Below are 22,607 nucleotides of genomic sequence, written 5' to 3'. Positions count from 1 at the left end.
ATTTTGGAAAAAGACTTCAAGGGGTAATATGGGAAAACTATGACAATTTCTACATAATTAGACAATTCTGGTGAAATTTACCAACACTTCAAAAGCTACTATATGGGAAGCGGACTTGGCCCAGTGGATAGGGCGTCCATCTACCACATGGGAGGATGGCGGTTCAAACCCTAGGACTCCTTGACCCGTGTGGAGCTGGCCCATGCGCAGTGCTGATGCGCGCAAGGAGTGCCCTGCCATGCAGGGGTGTCCCCCGCATAGGGGAGCCCCACGCACAAGGAGTACGCCCTGTAAGGAGAGCTGCCCAGCGACAAAGTGCAGCCTGCCCAGGAATGGTGCCACACACACAGAGAGCTGACACAACAAGATGACGCAACAAAAAGAAACACAGATTCCCGTTCCGCTGACAACAACAGAAGCAGATACAGAAGAACATACAGCAAATAGACACAGAGAACAGACAACCAGGGCGGGGGCGGAGGGGGGGAGGGGAGAGAAATAAATAAATAAATCTTAAAAAAAAAGCTACTATAACCAACATGTGATAGATCATTTAAATAGCCCTCAAGTTACTAACAAATTTACTTGTAATTTTAAAAACTCCCCCAAAAATCTCCAGACCCAGATGGTTTCACTAGAGAATTACACCAAATATTTAAAAAACAATTAAACCAATTTTATGCAATCTACTCCAGAAAATGGAAAAAAGGGGGCAAAAATTCCCAATAGAGGGAAGCAGATGTAGCTCAACTGATAGAGCGTCGGTCTACCATATGGAGGGTCCAGGGTTCAATCCTCAGGGCTTCCTGACCTGTATGGAGCTGGCCCATGCGCAGTGCTGCTGTGTGCAAGGAATGCCGTGCCACACAGGGGCACCCCCACATAGGGGTGCCCCACATGCAAGGAGTGCACCCTGTAAGGAGAGTCACCAAGCGTGAAAAAAGTGCAGCCTGCCCAGGAATGGTGCTGCACATACGGAGAGCTGAAACAACAAGATGACACAACAAAAACAAGACACTGATTCTGGGTGCCGCTGACACAGGCAGATACAGAAGAACACAGAGCAAATGGACACAGAGAGCAGACAACTAGGGGGGAGCGGGGAAGGGGAGAAAAATAAATAAAAAATAAACCTTAAAAAAAATCAATGCAGGGAAGCAGATGTGGCTCAAGTGATTGAGCTCCTGCCTACCACATAGGAGGTCCTGGGTTAGGTTCCCAGTGCCTCCTGGAGAAGACCAGCAAGACAGTGAGCTGGAGCAATGGGCAGATGTGGCGTGCTGACTCAACAAGATGACGCAACGCAGGAGACACAAAGAGGAAAGATATAAGAAAAGCAGAGAGCTGAGGTGGCTCAAGTGTTTGAGCACCTCCCTCCCACATCAGAGGTCACAGAACCAGTTCCCAATGCATCTTCTAAAGAAGATGAGCAGACACAGAGCACACAGCAAATGGATATAGAGAGCGGACAGCAGCAGACAGTGAGTGCAAACAACAGGGGGGGGGAACAGGGAATGAATAAACTAAAAATTTTTTAAAAATAATCAATGTAATCTAGAGGATCAACAGGCTAAAAAGGAGAAATCATATAATCATATCAGTTGACACTGAAAAGACATCTGACAAAATCCAACAAGCTTTCATGATAACCCCAAACGAGTTAGGATTAGAGGGACCACCTCGACTTGATAGCTTGATAAAGAGCATCTAACATAGTTAATGGTGAAAAACTGCATGCTTCCCCCCAGGTTGGGAATAAGGGAAGGCTGTCCACTTCACCACTCTTATTCAACATTGTACTGGAAGTCCCTGTCAGCCAAATTAGGCAAGTAAAGGAATGAAAAGGCAGATTGGAACAGAAGACGTTAGAGAGCCCCTTGTGCTACATAGAAAATCCCAAAGAAACTACAAAAACCCCCTGGAACAAATAAGTTAAGCAAGGTCACTGGATACAAGATCAACTGTTACAGATTGAGTTGTGTCCTCCAAAAGGACATATTCATATCCCAACCCCCAGTCTCATGAACGTGACCCTATTTGGATACAGGATTTTGAAGATATGATTTCTTAAGATGAGACCAATCTGGATCAGGCTCTGACAGAGAGAAGAGAGCCATGTGACGGAGGCAGGGATGGAGTTATGCCACCAGCCGGGCAGAACCCTACCGACTTCAGGGGAGCCTGGCTCTGCCAGCAGCACCTGGGTTTGGACTTCAAGCCTCCAGACTGTGGGACCAGAAATTCCTGTTGTTTTAAGCCGCCTTCAGCAGCACCACCCATTTTGTGATACTTAAGTTAGGCAGCCCTAGGGAACTAAGGTGTCAACATCAATGTACAAAAATCAATTGTATTTCTATTAGCAATAAAGTATGTGTAAATCTAAACTAAAAATACAAAACCATTTTCAATTGCTCAGAAAAACTAAAAACTTAGATGTAAATCTAATAAAATATAGATGGGACTTGCATGCTGGAAGCTACAAAAAGCTTATGAAAGATATCCAAGAAGATCTCAGTAAATGAAGAGACATGCTGTGTTCATAGATGGGAATTTCTCCCCAAAATGATTTATTGGTTTACAACTTTTCCTATCAAAATCCCAGCAAGGGAAATCAAGGGAATCCAGAAGAGAAAGGAGAGTCCATCACCATGTGACAGTTAAAACAAGGCCCAACGATAGCTAGGAGTGAGCCCGGAATGCCACAGCCTTAAGGGAGAAAGCGTCTCCTTGTTGACACCGTGGTTTTGGACTTCTCCTAGCCTCGAAATCACAGTTAACCTGATGAGGCTGACTGCTAACAAGTTCTGTCCCACCTTATGCCCTGTTCTTTTGGTGATGATTTCACTTCTGTCAGAAGCTGTCCCCTCCAAAGCAAACATGCAATAGAAGAAACAGATCTCAGCAATGGCACAAGACCCACTCAAGCATACTCAGCTATTGCCTTGTTATACACACAGAACCAGCAGAGCTGAGATTTTACTTGGTACATGTGGCTCGGTGGGTCCACACTAGAAAAGGTTGTTTCATGGTTTGAGGATGCTGTTAATATCTAGCTATGCTCAGAGATGCAGCCACCAAGTGCAATTAATGTCCCATGATGATGGAGGAGCTTGTTGTTATGGGAGGAGTGGGGCGAGGGGGGTGGGGGGTATAGGGGACCTCAAATTTTTTTTAATGTAACAACAACAAAAAAAAAGACAAAGAAAAAAATACATATATAGCTATGCAGCTGAAGTGAAGATACTTCAGTCTCCTTTCCAAGAATGGCTTCCAACAAGACATCATGGATTAAAATGGACTGTTCCTAAAAGCAGGCTATCACAATTTTTCAATGGAAGGCTCAGCTTAATCACAGCCACAGGAGCCCAAGTTCAGGAGGCCCAAATCCCCGGCTCTGCCCACTTTATATTTTGAATCCCAGACAGAAGAGATGCTGGCCCTACCTGCAGGCCCCATTCTGGCATCCGGGCTGCTGAGCATCTCTTCTTGTAGGTCGGCCTGGGAGGGCCTCCTTGGGAACTCCCAGGCCAGGCCCTGCACCTTGTGAGACTGATCAATGCTCTTTCATTCTGACGGCCCTTGGGATTTCTCTTCTGACCCTGTGAGAGATGTGAAACAAGATGTTTTTAAGCAGCAGGTGGGTATTCTGTATAAAAATAAGGTCAGGGTGCCAGGAAACAAGGGCTCTGGTCTCCTTCACCTTGGGAATGCTCCTGGGAACGTTTCTTCTTCTTTGTGGCCAGCACTCATGCCATTCAGTGGAGACATCACCTAGCTGGATGTGAACTGTCAGGGCCTCTTAGAAGAGAGGATGAAGATTATACCAAGGGTTGTTTAAGTCCAGTTTTCTGGGTTTGAAACCATCCCAACACTTATAATTTGTCTACAAGGCTTTATTTTCTGACTTTTTGTGTCTATTCCAGAAGCCTTGGCGCTTTGCATTCACATATAACCAAGAGCCATGACCCTCAGTCCTTCTCCAGGCTCCAGCTTGAACCCCAAGAGCTAGGGGCTTCTGTACATTCTCCAGAAAGTAATGAGGGAAGCAGATCTGGCTCAACTGCTGGAGCATCTGCCTACCACATGGGAGGTCCAAGGTTCAAACCCAGGGCCTCCTGACCTATGTGGTGAGCTGGCCCACATGCAGTGCTGATGCATGCAAGGAGTGCCGTGCCACACAGGGGTGTCCCCCACACGCAAGGAATGCACCCTGTAAGGAGAACTGCCCAGCACAAAAAAAAATGCAGCCTGCCCAGGAGTGGTGCCACACACATGAAGAGCTGAGGCAGCAAGATGACACAACAAAAAAGAGATGCAATTTCCCACTGCCGCCAGATAATGCAAGCGGACACAGAAGAACACACAGCAAATGGACAGAGAGCAGACACCTGGGGGGGGGAGCAGGAAGGGGAGAGAAATAAAATAAAAAAATAAATCTTAAAAAAAAAAAGTAATGGGAAGGTCCTAAGAGACAAATGATTCCCAGTCTCTAGAACTAGAGTAAATAATGTCTCACTTATCTGTCACTCATAATGAATTTTTCAGAGTACTTTAAGTATCTGAACTTTTAGAAAAATACTTTGGAGGGAAAATTTCCCCAAATGGATCTCTTGTTTTGTTATCTTTTTAAATATCAATACATCTAAAAATTTAAATATTTTTAAACAACTTTGATAATTAATCAATCAACACTAGAGCTTCTAAGATGCTTTGGCCTGGTGCTACAAAGGCACTCAACAGCTCTGGGTTTTTTTTCCAATCACTTTCTAGTGAATTGACTATAACATTTCCAAAGTTCTGAAATGGCTAACAGACCACAGAAAGACTTTTCTTTAGGAACCTGCTTGGCCTGGCCCAGGGCCGACTGCCGTCTCCCAGCCGAGGTGGGCCGGTCCTGGCAGGTCGGCTGAGCGCACTGTCATGGTCCACACCGCGGATGGGGCAGCCGCGTGCGGGAAGGGGGACAGCCGCACACAGCAAGGGGCGCCTGTGAGGCTGGAGGGCAGGAGGGCTGATCCCTGGGGCGAGGGACTAGGCGGGTGGGGGCTCGCGGGGACTGGGGCACCCAGCAGGGGCTGGTTTCTGGAGCCCAGGCTGCTTGCACAGATGCTTTCCCCGCCTGGTACATCACCAAGGACTCATGCATCTTACACTTCAAACCCACGTGCAACAATCAAGGTGTCAGGGAGAAAAAGCAAGGCTGGGGCAGGGCAGGGGCAGCGCGCATGCCCCAGGGCCCTTCCAGGCCTGCTACTGGCTGCACCCTAGACAAGACAGCTGGCGCAGGGGGAGGAGCGTTTGGGGGATATCGGGGGCCTCGGCCTCTCTCTCAGCCCCCCAGGGAAAAGGCAGGCTGTGGGTAAACATGGCCTCACGGCTCTGCTCCCCCAGAAGCAGGGTCAAAGGCTGCCGGTGGGGGGGGCAGTAAGGGGTGAGAGGTGTCCCAGCGGTTCTGGAAGATGCAGGTGACCTAAGGACGGGGGATAGGCTCACGGACCTCGCAGAGCAGAGGAAGCCAGTCCCCAGGGTCCCCAAGGGCTGCCAAGGGCTGCCAAGGTCCCCAAGGACCCCCACGGCAGCACAGGCAAGGAGGCAGCCAGGGCTCGGCAGGACCCTGCAGAGGCAGGAGGCCGGTTCCCTCGGGTGCAGGCTCAAGGATGGGGCCAGGCCGTGGGACCACCGGTCAGCCAGCGTCCACCACCCCCAGGCAGGAGCAGGTGGTGCAGCCCCTGGAGAAACCGAGTCGAAGAGGAGTCAGCTCCCTGAGGACAGAGGGACAGGAGCTCTCTGAGGGCCGCATGCCATCGTGCACGCCGTGGTCCAGCTCCCCATTCCTGCAGGGACACCCCCTCCCCATCCCGCCGAGCTGCGCTCCTGCCGATCACCCCACAGCCCACAGCGGGCAGGGCGGGGCGCTCTGAGCCGTCCACTCCTGCCCGACACAGGGACGGTGCCCAGCTCTTGGGGCACTGGCACAGCAGGAACAAAACGAATGAAACACTTAGTGAGTCCCAGAAACCGCCCCGGTGCCCCCCTCACTCCGCCAAGCCCTTCCGGGCCCCACTGTGCCCAGGGGCTCCGTGCACCCCGCTGCTGTGGGGTCCCTGCCTCTCCGTGTGAGCCCCAACCTCAGGCCACAGCTTCTCCCTATGGTGAAGAGGGAGGAAGACGCTGCCTGCAGGGCCTCGGGCGCTGGGCCTTTCCCCAGGGCCCAGCCCCCTGGGTGGGTGGCTGTGGGTGGGAAGGTGTGCCCCACAGGTGGGGGTGGGACCCAGGGGCCACCAGCCAATCTCAGGGGCTGCACGGAGCACCCTCGCCCCGGAGCGCCCCAAGATGGGGCAGCGCGGGCTCGGCACCCACTGCGGCTTCAGGCAGCTGCCGCCTTCCAGAGACATGGCCCCTTTGGACACCTGCCCCCAGGGGACACCCAGGCACCCTCCTTCCACCTGCTGACTGCCAAGAGACCTTGTCCAGTGTCCTGCACTGCCCAGCGGGCGCTGTGGGTCCCCAGGACCACCTGGAAGGCCCTTGTTCGCCACAGCAACTGTGCAATGCCGCAGGAGGGGAGGGTGCCCCCCGGAGCTGGGACTGCAGGGTGGGATGGACATTCACGGGGCGCCCACAGGAGCTTCCTGGGTCCGTGATGAGGGCCCGCCTGCTGTCCACGGAGCACACCCCTCCACGGGACCTGTCTGGGCCGGAGGGCTCCACTGGGGAAGTCTGACACAGGACCCGGCCCCCAAGCTCTGAGGCTGGGGTTCCACGGGCTGCAGCAGTCCTGGCACGTGGGGGCAGGAGTGCCAGGGCATGGCCCTGAGGCTGGGCCTTCTGGAAGCCACGGGACTTGGGCTGGGCAGCCTCCACCTTGGGGGCCCATGGAGGCCGCTCTGTGCCCAAGGGTGATTTTGTCTCTGGGCCAGAGGGTGCCATTAAAAGGACATGAGACTTACGGTCAGCCACCCCTGGCTGAGTCTGAGCTCTTGATTTGGGAGGCAGACACCCGCTGTGGCTGGCCTCTGGGAGCCTCGGTCTCCCCATCATAAAATGGGACTCAATGTTCTGTTATGGGTTGAACGGCGGCTCCCAAAAGCACTTGCTTGAGTCCAAACCCCTGAACCTCTGACGGCCCTTGGGATGGGCCCTAATCCAGTACAACCAGTGTCCTTACAAGGAGAGAGGACTGGATGTGGCTCGGTGGTTGAGCACCTGCTTCCCATGTATGAGGTTCTGGGTTCGATCCCCGATACCTCAAAAAAAAGGAGGAGGAGACACACAGAGAGACAGAGGGGAGAAGGCTACAGGGCAGCCAAGGTGGGATGCCCTGGCTTGGCAGCCTGCCCCTGCCAGAAGCCGGCAGAGGGGTGTGGGAAGTCTCCCCTGCAGGCCCCAGAGGGAGCCTGGCCAGGTCTGGATTCTGGACTCGGGGCCTGCGGGAATCCTCTTCTGTCGTTTAAGCCCCAGCCTGTGGTGCTTGGTCGTGGCAGCACCAGGAGTTGAAGATGCTTTCTTCCCCACAAGGTGGATTTGGGGGCGCGGTTCTCCTGCCACTGTGACAGGGATGGGTAGAGGGTGCCCCCTCCCCAGGGGGAGGCGAGGGCTGAGGACAGTGCCTTGGCCATGGAGAGGGCTTGCAGCAATGGCTCGGGCCGGAGGTGGGCAGGAGGGAGCGACGGGCCATGGAGTCTGACATGTCCCCTTCTCCATGTTACAGGGAGGGAAACCGAGGCACAGGAGTGTGCAGAGCCCCAGCTGATGTCCCAAATCCTCCTAGGAGCTGGGGTCAGGCTGAGGACGTGCACCCAGCAGGACGGCCAGTCCACTGTCCTTCCGCCATCTTCGAGCGTGTGGGGGGCTCCTGCTCCGCCCGGCCCCAGGCCTGGCCCCATGCCCACCCTCTGCACCTGCCCCCTGGGTTCTTCTAGACCTCCAGGAGGGGCTCTGAGCACCACCCTAAGGTGGGGTCACACCCAATACCCACAGCCCCATGCACTCTGGGCACAGCCTCTGCCCACCCCACAGAGCAAGGCTTAGAAGCAGCACGGACCTGCTCGAGGTGGCCAGCAAAACAGCAGGGGCCCTGCGGTTCAGTGGTGTGACTCAGGGTGCCCTGACACCCCTGAGCTTCCGGGACGGAGCAAGGCTGGTGCCGCTGGGGGCTCTGGTTCCCCGCCATGGGACTTCCCTCGCAAGGCAGTGTGCCCAGGGGCCCAGCAGCGCTCCAGTGCTGTGAGAACTAAGGGAAGCAAGCCCGCCCGCAGCCACACGCCTGGCACCCTGGAGTGGCAGCCCTGTCCAGAGGAGCCTTCCCAAAGTGCTTGCCCGCAGAGCCGGTTCTTCCTGCCCGTCCACGGGGCAAGGGTTCCCGGAGGAGCGCTGCAGCAGCAGGAGGCTCTGCCGTGCCCCTGCCCACCCGGCCCGGCCTGGGACCCACCTCCCTGCCCACATAAACACCAGAGGAGGGCCGTAATCCCGCTTTGCCTCCAGGAGCCAGGCACCACCCCAGGGCAGGCCCAGGGGTGGCCTGGCTGAGGGACAGCAGCGGTAACTGAAAATGCAGTGTCCTCGGCCATCAGCTGCGAGTCACGGCTGCACCTGTACCAGAGGGGCCGCACAGGTGAGTTGCCTCTTCACTCAGGTGCTCAGGAGCTCAGCCATCAGGCATCTGCCTCCTGCAGGCCGAGGGGATGCCGGTCGCCCCGAACCCCTCCTGAGCCGCCCTCCATGATCAGCGTCCCAAGGCAGGCAGCAGTAGTGTGAGAAGAGACTGGGGTGCAGGGCTGGGCTGAGCAGGGGGCAGCCACGCCCCAGGGGTGTCGGGCAGGCAGGGCCCACCAAAGGCTCCTGCCAGACCTGTGAACAAGGCCAAGCTCAGATCCTCTGCCTGCGTGGGTGTGCAGGGACTCAGAAACAGGCACTGCTGTAGGCTGGCCCAGAGACTGCAGGAAGCGATGCTGAGGAGGCACAGCACAGCGCAGGCTGGAGGGAGCCAGGGCGTGGAGGAGGGCGAGGTGGCAAACACGCAGGGCTGGGCAGATGAGGGCTGCACTGAAGGTGGGGGTGACGCAGGGTGACGCATGAGAGGTGCAGGGAGCTGGGGAGGGGGAAGGCACACATGGTGAGAGATGGGAGATTGGGGGACAGGCACTCAGGGCGCGAAGAGAAGGGGTGTGGGGGGGCAGAGCTGGCATCCCAAGGGCCACGGGAGCTGGGGAGGCCCAGGACGCCTGGGCGGGCTGAGCGTGGTGGGTGGGCTGAGGCCAGCGAGGAGGTGGGAGGGGGGAGGGGGGAGGGTGAGCAGGGGCCCTGGGGGAGGAGCAGGGGTGAAGTGGATGGAAACCATGGAAGAGCCCAAGGAAAGCACAGGCGGGTCTCAGCAAGCTCCATGGCCCGGGACAAACGCCCAACACCCACCCCCAACAGCACTCCAAAGATGGCCAGGAACAGGGCAGGCCCACAGAGAGACAGCGTCCTGCACTCCCCCCACAGGCCGCCCTGCTGCAGGAAGAGCTCAGAGAGCGTTAAAGCTCGGAGCCATCCATCTTCACCGGTGAAAGCTGCAAAGTAACTTTTCTTTTTAATTTTTTACATTTAATTTTTAATTATTTTTAATAAAGGTACTTAAAACAAATACATAGTTTTCAGAATCAAAGAACTGTAAAAGCCTTCTAAAGAAAAAGAAATGATATTCCTGTTTTTCCTTAGCGTATCACTTATATTTTGAGTGGATGTTGAGAGAAGAGCTGCCATAACCCACTGGGTGGACTGGGGGAGAGGGTAAACTACAGCATAAACTATTATCCATGCGGAGCAGCAGTGCTCCAAAATGTAGTCACCAAACACAAAGTAACTTTTAAGGTAACACAGAGCTCAAGGCAGGGTAAAGGCCAAGGTCACGGGAGGAAAAGGAGAAAATGGGTGACAGAGAGGTTTCCATGGACGTCATGTGGGAGGAATGCCGGCCCTGGGCCACAGACAGCGATTAAAACACAGCCCATCTGAGTGTGTGTGTGCACACGTGTGTGATGTGTCTGTGTGTGCATGTAGCCCTGTGTACGTGTGTTTCTGTCTGCATATGCGTGTTTGTGTGCCTCTGCATGTATGCACATGTTTGTGCATGTATATGTGTGGTGAGTGTGTCTCCATGTCTGCATCTAGCACGTGTGTGTATGTCTGCACAACATGTGTGCAGAAGTGCTGGGAAGCATACATGTTCCATGTCACATGTACGCGTGTGCATGGACTCACACAGCAGGCGATCACAAGCACTCTCAGGATAGGGGGGCCTCATCTCTCTCCTGCTCTCTTTCGACTCCTCTTCTCTTCATTTATCCCTGTTGGCTGTTTCCCACACTTTCTCTGGTGAATATGTATGGCTTTGTCATCAGCATAAGAAAAATGCACGTCCTCCTAAACCCAGGGCATGAGGCTTCCGCAGTAGCCCCCTGGGGGAGAGGGAAGGGGGTCCCTGCCCTCGGGGGCTTCCTCGCAGGCTCCTGGAGAAGGGAGACATGTTCCCACCACTGGGTGTGACCCAAGGAAAGGAGGGGGCCCTGGGCCCAGGGCAGAGGAGATTTGTGCCCTCCTGGGTGGGTGTCAGGAGAGGCTGCATCAGGCTGCATGCGACAAAGGCCCCTCGACACACCTCTCAACTCTTGATCGTAAGGAACCCAGGAAATCACCTCCGTTCTCTCACGACTGGAAACGTGTTCTGCCCTGCGTCCTGAGCAGTGCACACACTTTGCCTCTCCTTTCCTCAGACCCCCTAACTTCTCCTCTCCAGCTGGCAGAAGGCAAGGCTCTGCATAGGTGCCAAGCTGTGCCACCCTGCAGGAGCTGATCTGGGGCAGCCCAGCAGGTCCCCGAGCCAGCCTATCACACACCCTCCCCTCTACTTCGTTATTTCCTCCAAATCTTACACTATTCCCCACCCCCAAAGTATTCCTTTCTCTCCCCTTCTGCCCCCAATGCCTTTCAGGCCCACCCTGCCACCTCTTCCAGGAAGCCTCCCTGGCTCCTCGGGCATCCTCAAGGAATGCACAGCCTCTTCACAAGGCGCACCTTCCACTCTACCCCGCTCAACTCTCAAGGGTGGGGAGTGGCTCCCTGGAGGGCTGCACAGTGAGGCTTCTGAGCTGGGGTCTCCGTGGACTCCCATGTTCTGAGTTAGATTAATGATGCCTGCCGCAGGCCAGGCCAGGGCAGAGCAGGCGCAGCTCTGGATCTGCATCCCTCTGGCTCCTCAGTGCCCCTCATTCAACAACTGGCTGGTACTTTGCATTCCTAACCAGATTATTCATTTACTCGTTAAAGAAAAAAATTAGTGTTTACCATGTGCCAGGGTCTTGGAGACACAGTGCCCGCTCCCTGTGTTTACCTTCTTCAGGAACGGGTCATGGGAGGGGATAATGATAAACAGATCAACAGACAAATGGAAGGTGGTGAGATAGTCTGTGGACAGGCAGTTGGGGTGTTTACATGCAGGGAGGGCTGTTGGAATCTGCTGGCTGGGACATACAACACCTGAGAAGAGGTAGTGGACACAATTCATGGGCAGACGTTAAAAGGGGTAGATAAGATGTATTTGCATTTTTCACCAGTTCTTTAAAAGTAAACATTTTTTGCCTCTGAAAATATTCTTTACCAAACACTCTACCCTCCCCACCCCCCAAAATACAGCTACACCATTATCAAATTGAAAATAGGGGCATCTTTATTTTTACAACATCAAAATGTTTTTTCACATGATCGATAATGGAAGCAGTTCTTGAAGCACCTGTATCACAAGAGGCTGGTACTTAATAAACAGCCTGTGAAAGTTAAGTGATTTCAAAGGAGCTCTTCATCATTAATTCTAAAACACATAATCAGGATTGAAGTTGAAATATGTATGGGATATCAGTCACTTAGTAATCTAGCGGTGGCATTGATAATAATTCACTCTGAAGCAATGGCAGAAGCATCTGGTCTTTCCCATGGTGGAAGCAGGACAAGGCACCTGGCAGGGGAGGGGACACGAGCATGTGTCCAGAAGGAGCTCATGGCCGGCAGCACAGAAGAACACTTTATTTAAAAAAAAAAAAAAAAGAACAGGATTCATGGCTGAGGAGAGATTAAGTGGCCAAGAGAACCTATAGTGACCGGATCAAAACTACCTGATTCCCAAAAACTGTGGAGACAGAAGTGTGGATGTTTGCAGGTTTAGGGAGCCCCTTGTGAAGATGGGGCCTTATAGAATCCCAGTGAAATTATGAGAGTGTGTTGTCTAAATGCAGCCTTCAAAGGGACCCGGCTTGGCAAGACAATTCTCAAATTGCTCCTCAAGTCCCAGCAAGACTTTAATGGCCAAAATTGCTGACTCCTCGGTTAGTTTCATTTAATGATCATCTGGCTCTGCTCTGGGGGCTGGAAGGAGAATCTGCAGAGGGGGGTCCTGCCTCTCAACACAGCAAGCTCCTTCCCTCCACCCGTCCTGCTCAGAACACCAGGCAGGGTGCAGAAACTGCGCTTATATATCTGCTGTGGGAAATGGGGAGTTAGGGCTTAATGGGTTCAGAGTTTCTAGGGTGTAGAAACGTGTTGGTCACGGATGGTAGGGATGGTAGCACGACATTGTGAATGTATTTAATACCACTGAACCCTATACCTGAAAGCAGTTATCTTGGGAAATTTGTTTTATGTATGTCACCCTAATAATTTTTTAGAAAAGAAAAGCCAAAAAGCAAACCCAGGGTAAAAACTACTGACTTTTAATGATTATGGACCTATTATTTTTGCTTGGAATTTGAGGGTAAAATATCAATCAAATTGACTGTTAAAAAAATCTGTTGGATGATATTGAGGAGCTAACGAGTCAGTAAATGATTATGACATGGCCAAGATGCAGGAAAAAAACAGATGCAGATGGAAAAGCCTAATATTTGTGCCCTACAGGCACTGGCAGTTCTGGAATAGTGTCAAAATTTAGAGGTGGACGTGGTAGTAAAGGAGGCACAAAGGAACATGTGCAGAACAAAAGAGAACCGAAAAATCAAAGGGCAAATAATTCTTTACCCTGCTACACCTGAAAGATTTCTCCATTAAAGAAACCACACTTTGCTACATTACAGAGGAGAGCATTCTATAACTGGGAATTGTGTAAACAACCCTAATAGCCAGGCCTACCAAAGGAATCCATAAATAAAAGGAGTCTCAATTTATACTACATTGCCATAGGAAGAAAACAAAAAATGAAAGTGAAAACGGCCATAAACAACCATGAGGCAGAGGAAAACTGAATCACACTCCAAACTAAATTAAATTTCCTCAAAAAAGCATTTGGGGGTATGAGAAAAATACCTTCAACAGGATTATGAAAATTAAGAACATAAATGGACAGAAGACAGGAGAGAAATGAAGCAAAATTCATTGAACTCAGGAAACAAATACGTAAAGTTGACAATATCACATCAGCAATTGAGACTAAATTAAAGATGCCCAAAGAATAATAGAATGAATAAAAATGTAATTAAAAGCACTGAAGAAGGAATGGAAAACATTCAATAAAATTAAAATAAGGGGAGGGGTTAAAATGAATGGTAGGCAAATAAGTAAAATCCAGTATGCATATTGTTGGATTCCTTTAAGAAGAAAAACAAAACAACACAGTACAATATTTAAAACTCTAATCCAAGAAAAGTTTTTTTTTCTCCCCAAACTTAAGATCTGAATCCCAGGGCTCACAGTCGGACCCGGGTGGCGGGAACAGGCGTTAAGGCCCTCCGCTTGGGGTTCGGGCGTACTGCCCGCCCCTCTGCCCAGCTGCACCCGCTTCCCCCTCGGTGGCCTAACCCCGCCTCTCCCCCGAGGGCCACCGCCGCGCCATGACAGCCCCGCCTCGCTGCCGCCGAGAACCCTGGCTACCCTGTCTTCTGCCCGCAACCAGTGATGCACTCCTGCACGAGCCTATCAGCCATCTGCCGGCCCCCGGCCATGCCCCCTGCCCCTCCCCCATCTTCGCCCTATATTAACCGCTGTACTTCCTGAATAAATCAGACTTGCGCACAGATCCTGGTCTCCTCGGTAGTCTTCTTCCCACCGCGCGTCCTCCGCACCTTGCCGGCCCCGGAGCACCTTCTCGGAAGGCCCCTCCGTGTGTTGCAGCCCTCTGCCTGAGCCCACACCGCCCCTGCAGCGGCCCTCCAGGCGAGCCCACACTGCGACATTTGGCGTCCAACATGGGGGCAACAACTTCCCGGCCAGACCCCCACCCGCCTCGCCCGCAAGGTAAGGACCCCCGTCTTCGCTAGGCCCCGCCGTCGGCGCCATGGGCGGCCGTCTTTCCTCCCACCAGGCGCCTCAGGTTAGGGCCCTTGCCAGCCTTTTAGACACCAATCATATGAATGTCTCAGTAAAGCAGCTCCAAATGTACTGGGACCTTTTGCTGCCTTTCAACCCCTGGCTCTCCACTTGCCAGCTGTGGGACCCGGACACATACACTAACCTCATTGACCGCGTCATGGCGGCTATGGAATATGAGAACAAGCGTTTTCCCCCCAGCCTTCTCCCCACGCTCATCGCCATTCGCTCGTGCCTCCAGGGCACCCCCGTCAATCGGGTCGCTTTCCACTGCACCTGCGGTAAGAGCAAGGGAGAGGGGTCTCAGTCAGACAGTGATTCCAACACCGAGTCCTTGTCCAGCTGCCTCAACAACGCCCTGGACTCTTGCCCGCCCAAACCAGACGCGCCTACCCCAAGATGGCGAACTTCCGCCTTCTTCTTGGGAGGATAAAGGGAAGTCCCTCCCCCTATACCCGCCCCCTCCGGCCACGGCGCCATCTTGGCCCCCACCGGAAGAGGAGCGGCCGCCATCTTACAAGCCGCCTACCCCCTGGGGCAGTCCGCCATCTTGTGAGGCGCCGCCATCTTGGGACGAGCCACGTTCTCTCCCCACCCCCTGGGCACCCCCCACTGCGGATCCCTCATCCGCCAGAGGGCCCATGGGTACTTGGCCCCCACGGGCAGAGGCCCCCGCGCATCAGATGCCGCTCTTATACCCGCTGAATGCCGCCCCCTCGCGGCACCGTCCGCAGGATCGGTACCCCTTTACAGCCGACAAAATAAAAAACCTCCACAAGGCAGTTAAAGAGGACGGCCTCGGTAGCCCGTACGCCCAACATTTGCTTGAGGAGCTTAGCACTCAGCTCGCGGTTCCGTATGACTGTGTTTCCCTCGCTCGGGCCATTCTAACCCCCGGCCAATTCATCGACTGGCGTGCTCACTTTACATCAGAGGCAGAAAAGCAAGTGGCACACAACGCCCGTGTCGGGGCTCGCCATCCCCCGGACGCTTACACAGGCATGGGCCAATTTGCCAATCTGGCCCAATATCACAACGCCCCCCCCCCGAGTTCTGGCTCCAACTTCACGAGCTGGCTTTACGCGCTTTCCGCAGCTGCTCCGCCACCAGACCTGAGCCACTTGCCAAGCTAGTCCAACGAAAAGACGAAGACTTCGCCGACTTCGTATCCCGGGTTCAGGAGGCCTGCAAGTGCAAGGTCCCTGGCGAGCATGCACAACAAGCCCTTGCCCGGGAACTCATTCTGGAAGGGCCACCAATGCCTGCCGACAAGACATCCTACCAATGAAGGAAAGGGGAGTACACAACTGGATCCTGGCATGCTCCCACATAGACCCGCAGGCCACCGTGCTGGCTCAGGCCATAGCCACGGCCATGTCCCTCTCCTCCAACTGCTTCAAATGCGGAGAAACCGGACATTTTGCCCGCGAATGCCCTCATGCTGCCCGACCACGACCATCCACGAACACGCCTCGAGACACCGGAGGAGCCAGGCCACGCGCGCCTCCCACCCCATGTCCCCGCTGCGGCAAAGGATACCATTGGGCCCATACTGCCACACCGCCAACAGCCAACGGCAGCCTTTAAACGTGAGAGGGGGCAGGCCTCAGCCCCGCCAGCAAGAGGCACTCATCCACGCCACCACCCCCTGCCGTAATGTGGACCGTTCCACTGGGACCCAAGAAACCAATAATGGAGTTAGAGGTTGAAGGCCAATGGTTCGAGGGAATCCTTGACACCGGGGCAGAAATATCCTGCTTCCCAGAAACAGCCGCACACAACTGGGGTGTGCTCCCTGGCCCCCGCGTCATTGGAGCCACCGAAACAGCTCCCTCATTCCAAACCAGCCAAGATCTTATTTGGAAGGACAAGGAAGGCCACCAAGGCATCTTCCACCCCCTTGTCCTGCCCGGCATCAACAATATCCTCTGGGGCCAGGATGTCCTCTCAAACTGCGGAGCCATTCTATCCACGGCTCCCCCCCAATGATATACGCCACTGCTCGCATTACACCTCCAGCACCCACTCCTCTTGAATGGGATACCGAGGAGCCCATTTGGGTGGAGCAGTGGCCCATCTCATCCCAGAAACTCTTAGTTCTCCGAGCTCTTGTCTATGACCAGCTCGACGCAGGACACATTGAGCCATCCACCAGTCCGTACAACTCACCCGTCTTCGTCATTCAGAAGAAGTCAGGCAAGTACCAGCTCCTCCACGACCTGCGTGAGATCAACAAGCACATCCGCCCAATGGGCTCCCCCCAAACGGGGTGCCCCCACCCCATGGCTATACCTAGACACTGGTGCACCGCCACCATCGACATCAAGGGGTGTTTCTTCTTCATTCCACTGCACCCAAAAGACCGCCCAAAATTAGCCTTCACGCTCCCGTGCACCAATCACCAAGAAGTAGCTGAGCGTTACCAATGGCGAGTCCTCCCGCAAGGAATGCGAAACAGCCCGGCCATCTGCCAGCTTTATGTCAATAAGGCAATTCAGCCATTAAAGAACTTTGCATACATTGTTCATTACATGGACGACCTTCTCGTGGCGCATGAAACCCCCGGAGGCCTCCAAGCCATCGTCACGGCATTACTGCGCCATCTCAACAACCTTGGCCTACAAGTCCAACAAGATAAGGTACGCATGGAGCTCCCCTTCACCTTTCTAGGCTTCAACATCCACAACACCATTACGCCTGCGGCCCCCCAACTGGCCATTCCGCAGAAGCTATCTCTGACAGAGCTACAGCAAATCTGTGGGCACATCAATTGGCTCCGTTCGGCTCTCCCGATCACCACCGCTCAACTACAACCCCTCTTCACCCTTCTGCAAACCGACCAAGACCCTCCGCAGGCCGTAACAAAGAAAATCGCTATTACCTCGGCTGTGCAGGAGGCCATCCGAGCTGTCAATGATGCCCTGCGAGAATGCCAACTGCAGTGTCACGACCCCAACCGAGCCATCTTGGCACTGATCCTGCCTACCACGGGTATGCCCACCGGGCTCCTCTGGCAGAAGGGGCCCCTTCTCTGGCTCCATACCGCCAAAAGCAAGCTCAGAAAAATCGGCCTGCAAGTCACCCTCTGGATCTCCTTGGCCATTGACCTCGTCCGGCAATGCACCCACACATATGGTACTCCCCCTGACACCATTGTGTGGCCGCTTGATGCCAAGAAAACCACTGCGCTGCTTCTGTCCAGTCCAGACATGCAAGTCCTTGCGGAACTCTTCCATGGCAAATTTGACAACCACTATCCCAGCCATCAGCTGTTTCAGGGCATCTCCCAGTTATCCTTCATCCCTCCACCGCACCACCCCTTCCCGTCTCGCCGCCCCTACCCACATGCCACCACCACCTTCACTGACGCCTCCAAGAACAAGTTCGCAGCTGTCATCTACTCGCCTGGTACGTCAGAGCCTCAAATGCTCATCCACATCAATGTGAACTCTGTCCAGGTAGGAGAGCTCCAAGCCGTCGTCCTAGCTCTCCGCGCCTGTCCCGACAGACCCCTCAACATCTTCACCGAAAGCCTGTACACCTTGCAAGTCTGCCAAGTCTTGGCTTTCGCCACGTTTTTTCCTGCCAAAAGGCCTATCGACCAAGCACTCCTAACTCTCCAGAGTCTCTTGGAAAACCGCACAGTGCCCTGGTACATCGCCCATGTGAGGAGCCATTCTGGCCTTCCTGGACCTATCGCCGCCGGCAATAACCTCGCCGATCAAGCCATCCAAGCCCTCCCAGCCTCAGTAGAGTGCTCGGGAGGCCGACCGCCCGCCCCTCCACCTGGCGACCTCCTCAACCAAGCAAAGCTACTCCACTCTCGATTTCACTTCTCTGCCAGGAGCCTTCACAAGTTGTTCCCGGAACTTTCCATCCAGGCCTGCAAGCACATGGTCAGATGCTGCCAAACCTGTGCACCCCTTCTGCCCCTTGGGCCACTACAGCCGCAAGGAGTTAATCCACGTGGGCTACGCCCCAATGCCCGATGGCAAATGGACGTCACCCACGTGCCCCAGTTTGGCAGGCTCAAGTATCTCCATGTGGCCATCGACACCTTCTCCCACCTGTGCTATGCCGTTCCCCTCCCAGGAGAAACAGCCAAGCACTGCATTCAGGCCCTCAGACAAGCCATCCTCTTCATGGGAGTCCCATGGGACCTGAAAACCGACAATGGACCAGCATATCGCAGCGCTTCCTTCGCCGCGTTCCTGAGACTATACAACATCACTCATCACTTTGGAATTCTGTTCAACCCCCAAGGTCAAGGCATGGTTGAACACACTCATCTCTTCCTCAAGCATCTTATTCAAAAGGAAAGGAGCAACCATCCCCGCCACACACCTGGAGAAATTGTCACCTCTGCCTTAATCCACCACAACCTCCTCTGCTTTGATGAGGATGGCCTTTCCCCAGTACATGCTCATTGGGGCCCGTCCTACCAGCCCACACAGGCCCCCCTTGTTCAGTGGAAAGACCCCAAGACTAACATCTGTTCAGGGCCTGCCCCCCTCCTTGCCCAGGGTAGGGGTTTTGCTTGTGTCTTTCCAGATGACGCCGCCCAGCCCATCTGGATCCCAGGACACCTCATCCGGCCTGCCACTGCCGAACCACCTGACCCGGAGAGAGAAACGTCGCCAGCGACACCTCGCCCCTCAGATGGCCATGATGACCCTGAATGCCGAGCCCGACCCTCTCCGCCAACAAGTTCTGCGGCTACTCCACCTAGCCCAAGCTGAAAGGGCCCGGCGGCCGCCGCCACCCACCTTCACCCCCCCCAAGACAGGCTTCTCGAACGTGCTGCCTGGCGAGGCCCCCCCCCAACAAAATGAGCGCTGGCCCTTCCTCTTCCACCTTCTTCGGCGCTTAATAAAAGAAAAGGGGGAAATGTAGGGTGGCACCGTGTGGGAGCGTGGCAACAGCAAGGGTCGGCTCGTCTCCAGGCACCGGTGCGAGTCGGACCCGGGTGGCGGGAACGGGCGTTAAGGCCCTCCGCTTGGGGTTCGGGCGTACTGCCCGCCCCTCTGCCCAGCTGCACCCGCTTCCCCCTCGGTGGCCTAACCCCGCCTCTCCCCCGAGGGCCACCGCCACGCCATGACAGCCCCGCCTCACTGCCGCCGAGAACCCTGGCTACCCTGTCTTCTGCCCGCAACCAGTGATGCACGCCTGCACGAACCTATCAGCCATCTGCCGGCCCCCGGCCATGCCCCCTGCCCCTCCCCCATCTTCACCCTATATTAACCGCTGTACTTCCTGAATAAATCAGACTTGCACACAGATCCTGGTCTCCTCGGTAGTCTTCTTCCTACCGCACGTCCTCCGCACCTTGCCGGCCCCGGAGCGCCTTCTCGGAAGGCCCCTCCGTGTGTTGCAGCCCTCCACCTGAGCCCACACCGCCCCTGCAGCGACCCTCCAGGCGAGCCCACACTGTGACATTTCTTCTGTCATTTCAAGTCTGCTGTTGTATGCCTCTAATGTGTTTTTTTATCTCACATATCATGTCTTTTGTTCCCATGAGCTCTGTTACTTTTCTATTCAGGTTTTCAAATTCTTCTGTATGCTCGCCCAAGTGTCTTCTTGATGTCCTTTTTTCATTAGCCATAGTGTCTTTCAACTCATAAATTTTGGAAATTTATATGCATCTCAATTAGTTTTCTGAAGTCCTATGTCTCTTCTGGGACTTTGATTTATTCCTTTTCTTGGGCCATTTCTTCCATTTTCTTAGTATGGCCTGTAAGTTTCTGCTGATGTCTAGGTGTCTGTTTAGGATGTTGAGTTTATTCAGATGCTCGATCTCTCTCTCTTTCATAGGGATTTATTGGTGGGAGGCTGTGTGTTACTGCTATTCTTAGTTCAGCTTGTTCTGGGTCTTTAGGATTGTCCCTGTTATTACCTCAAATCTGGGCCCTGCACCCAGTAATCGGTTGCAGACCCACTTCCAAGGGCCTTGGGGAAGGAGATTGTAAAAGCCAGAAAAAACCTTTCTTACTTATTTACTTTTAATTTCCTTGCATACACTTCCCTAGTCCACCCGCTGATGGTGCTCTTTGGCAGCCCTCACAGTTCAGTGCCTTGTCAGAGTGTGTTTGCTGCAACACAGACTGGATCACTGTGATAGGGAAGGCTTCCTGGAGGCTAAGAGACTTGTGATTCAAACTTTCTTAGAGGCAGTTCTCCAGCCTTTGCCAGCAGCCACCTCCCTTTTCCCAGGTAGGAACTAATTCCACTCCCCTCTGCATCTTCAACAGCCAGTCCTGATGAGTAGAATGGGAAATGGAGAGAGCTGGATCTCTTTAGTCCCTTGCCAGCAACCAAGACAAACAATGGCATGGCCGTGCCTGGCTGGAAGGAAGGGCTCCTGGAACACCAGGTCAAATTTGTGGGTCAAAGCTGAGTCAGCCTTAAGCCGTGTCTGTCTCTCTCCCCTTTCCTGGGAAGGTGGATCCCTGGGACCCCCTTTGTCTGTAGCTGCTAGTACAAGGCCCGCGAATTCAAAAGTATCTGTAGCAGGGGAAATGGCTGTGGCTCAACCAACTGGGCTCCCGTCTACCATATAGGAGGTCCAGGTCTCCTGGTGAAGGCAAGCTGGCCCATGCACTGAGCTGGTCCACGCAGAGTGCCAGCCCATGCAGGAATGTGACCCCGTGCAGGAGAGACACCCTGCGTGGGAAAAAGCAACCTCATGCAGGAGTGCCAGCCAACACGGAGAACTGGTGCAGCAAGATGACACAAAAAGAGACACAGAGAATAGAAAATAAGAAGACATAGCACGGGAGCTGAGGTGGTACAAGAGAGTAATTGCCTCTATCCCACTCCAGAAGGTCCCAGGGCAGCTTTCTCAGAGCCACCTAATAAGAATACAAGCAGACACAGAAGAACACACAGTGAATGAACACAGAGAGCAGACAACAGTGGGAAGGAGGGGGTGAAATAAATCTTTAAAAAAAAAAAGGTAGTTCAACTTTAAAAAACAAAACAAAAGTATCTATAGCAAGGGTTCTTTTTTTAAAAAAAAAGATACATAGATTACATAAAATGTTACATTAAAAAATATAGGGGTATAGTAGGGATTCTTAACCTTTTTTGTTCCAGGGATCCTGTATTAGTTAGCCAAAGGGGTGCTGATGCAAAATACCAGAAATTAGTTGGTTTTTATAAAGGGTATTTATTTGGGGTAGGAGCTTACAGATACCAGGCCATAAAGCATAAGTTACTTCCCTCACCAAAGTCTATTTGGAGCGAGATGGCTGCTGATGTCTGCAAGGAAGGGTTCAGGCTTCCTGGGTTCCTCCGTTCCTGGGGCTTTCTTTTCTCTGGGTTCAAGGTTCCTTCTTTCCTGGGGCTGGCTTCTCTTTCCTCCACATGCTGACTTCCTGGGGCTCCAGTTTAAATCTTCAGCATCAAATTCCAATATCAGAAACACTTACATCAAAAGCTTCAACTCTGTCCTTTGCCATGCCTTTTATCTGTGAGTCCCCACCCACCAAGGGGTGGGGACTCCATGTCCTAATGACGTGGCCCAGTCAAAGCCCTAACCATAACTCAATCATGCCCACTAATAGACCAGATTACAAACATAATCCAATATTTATTTTTGGAATTCATAACTATATCAAACTGCTACAGACCCCTTTGCCAGTCAGGTGAAAACCATGGACCCCTTACTAAGTCTACACTACACTGTGTGTTATTTAATAAATATATCACACCTTCACCAACATGTCCCCACAAGAATTTTTTTTTTTTAATTCAAATCAAGCTCATGGACCCCTTGTTAAAAACCCTGGTCTATAATGGGTTGGGGGAGGATGCTGGTAGTTGCAACTGTGGCTTTTAACTCACAGTTTTGCAATTGCAATTCTTTTCCTTTGCCCTTCTCTTCTGGGCAGTGTCCAGCCTTCCCCTGGTGTCCTAAACCCTAGAATATTTTTTTTCCATGCTGTTTCTGCCTGTCTTCTATTTTTCTGAGAGGGAAAAGAATCCTGTGTCTAGTCTACCATCTTCCCAGAGGTTCTCCCATACTTGCTATTAACCTGAGATAGAAAATCTCCTATTGAAATGCTGAACAAAGTTGATTTCAGCATTGACCTATGAATCCAAAATAATGCAAAACAACAACATCCACTGCTGTCTCTGTGGTGAGTAATGAACTGTGTACAAGAGAGACCTTTCCTCAACATACCACCCATTATTCACATCTCTCGCTCACCTAAGGAATGCACACTTCTTTGTGCTGTGTTCTCTAGCACAATGCCCATCCCCTATGAAATGTC

At 53.2% G+C, this 22,607-nt stretch overlaps 1 long non-coding RNA gene across 1 annotated transcript in view; it reads right to left on the bottom strand.

Annotated features, from left to right (window-relative positions):
* Nucleotides 1–21,962, bottom strand: part of LOC131277610 (uncharacterized) — a 35,042-nt gene extending 13,080 nt beyond the window's left edge. Inside the window, exons 1-3 of the long non-coding RNA XR_011648204.1 lie at nt 21,558–21,962; nt 14,480–14,610; nt 3,444–3,599 (exon numbers count right to left, since the gene is read on the bottom strand). This is a non-coding gene — a long non-coding RNA (uncharacterized lncRNA). The remainder of the gene's footprint in view (nt 1–3,443; nt 3,600–14,479; nt 14,611–21,557) is intronic.
* Nucleotides 21,963–22,607: the final 645 nt, after the last annotated feature.

The sequence above is a fragment of the Dasypus novemcinctus genome, unplaced genomic scaffold, assembly GCF_030445035.2.
Source record: "Dasypus novemcinctus isolate mDasNov1 unplaced genomic scaffold, mDasNov1.1.hap2 scaffold_183, whole genome shotgun sequence".
Classification (NCBI taxonomy): Eukaryota; Metazoa; Chordata; class Mammalia; order Cingulata; family Dasypodidae; genus Dasypus; species Dasypus novemcinctus.
Note: the sequence above shows the minus strand (reverse complement) of the source record. Positions and strands in the feature narration are given on the sequence as shown.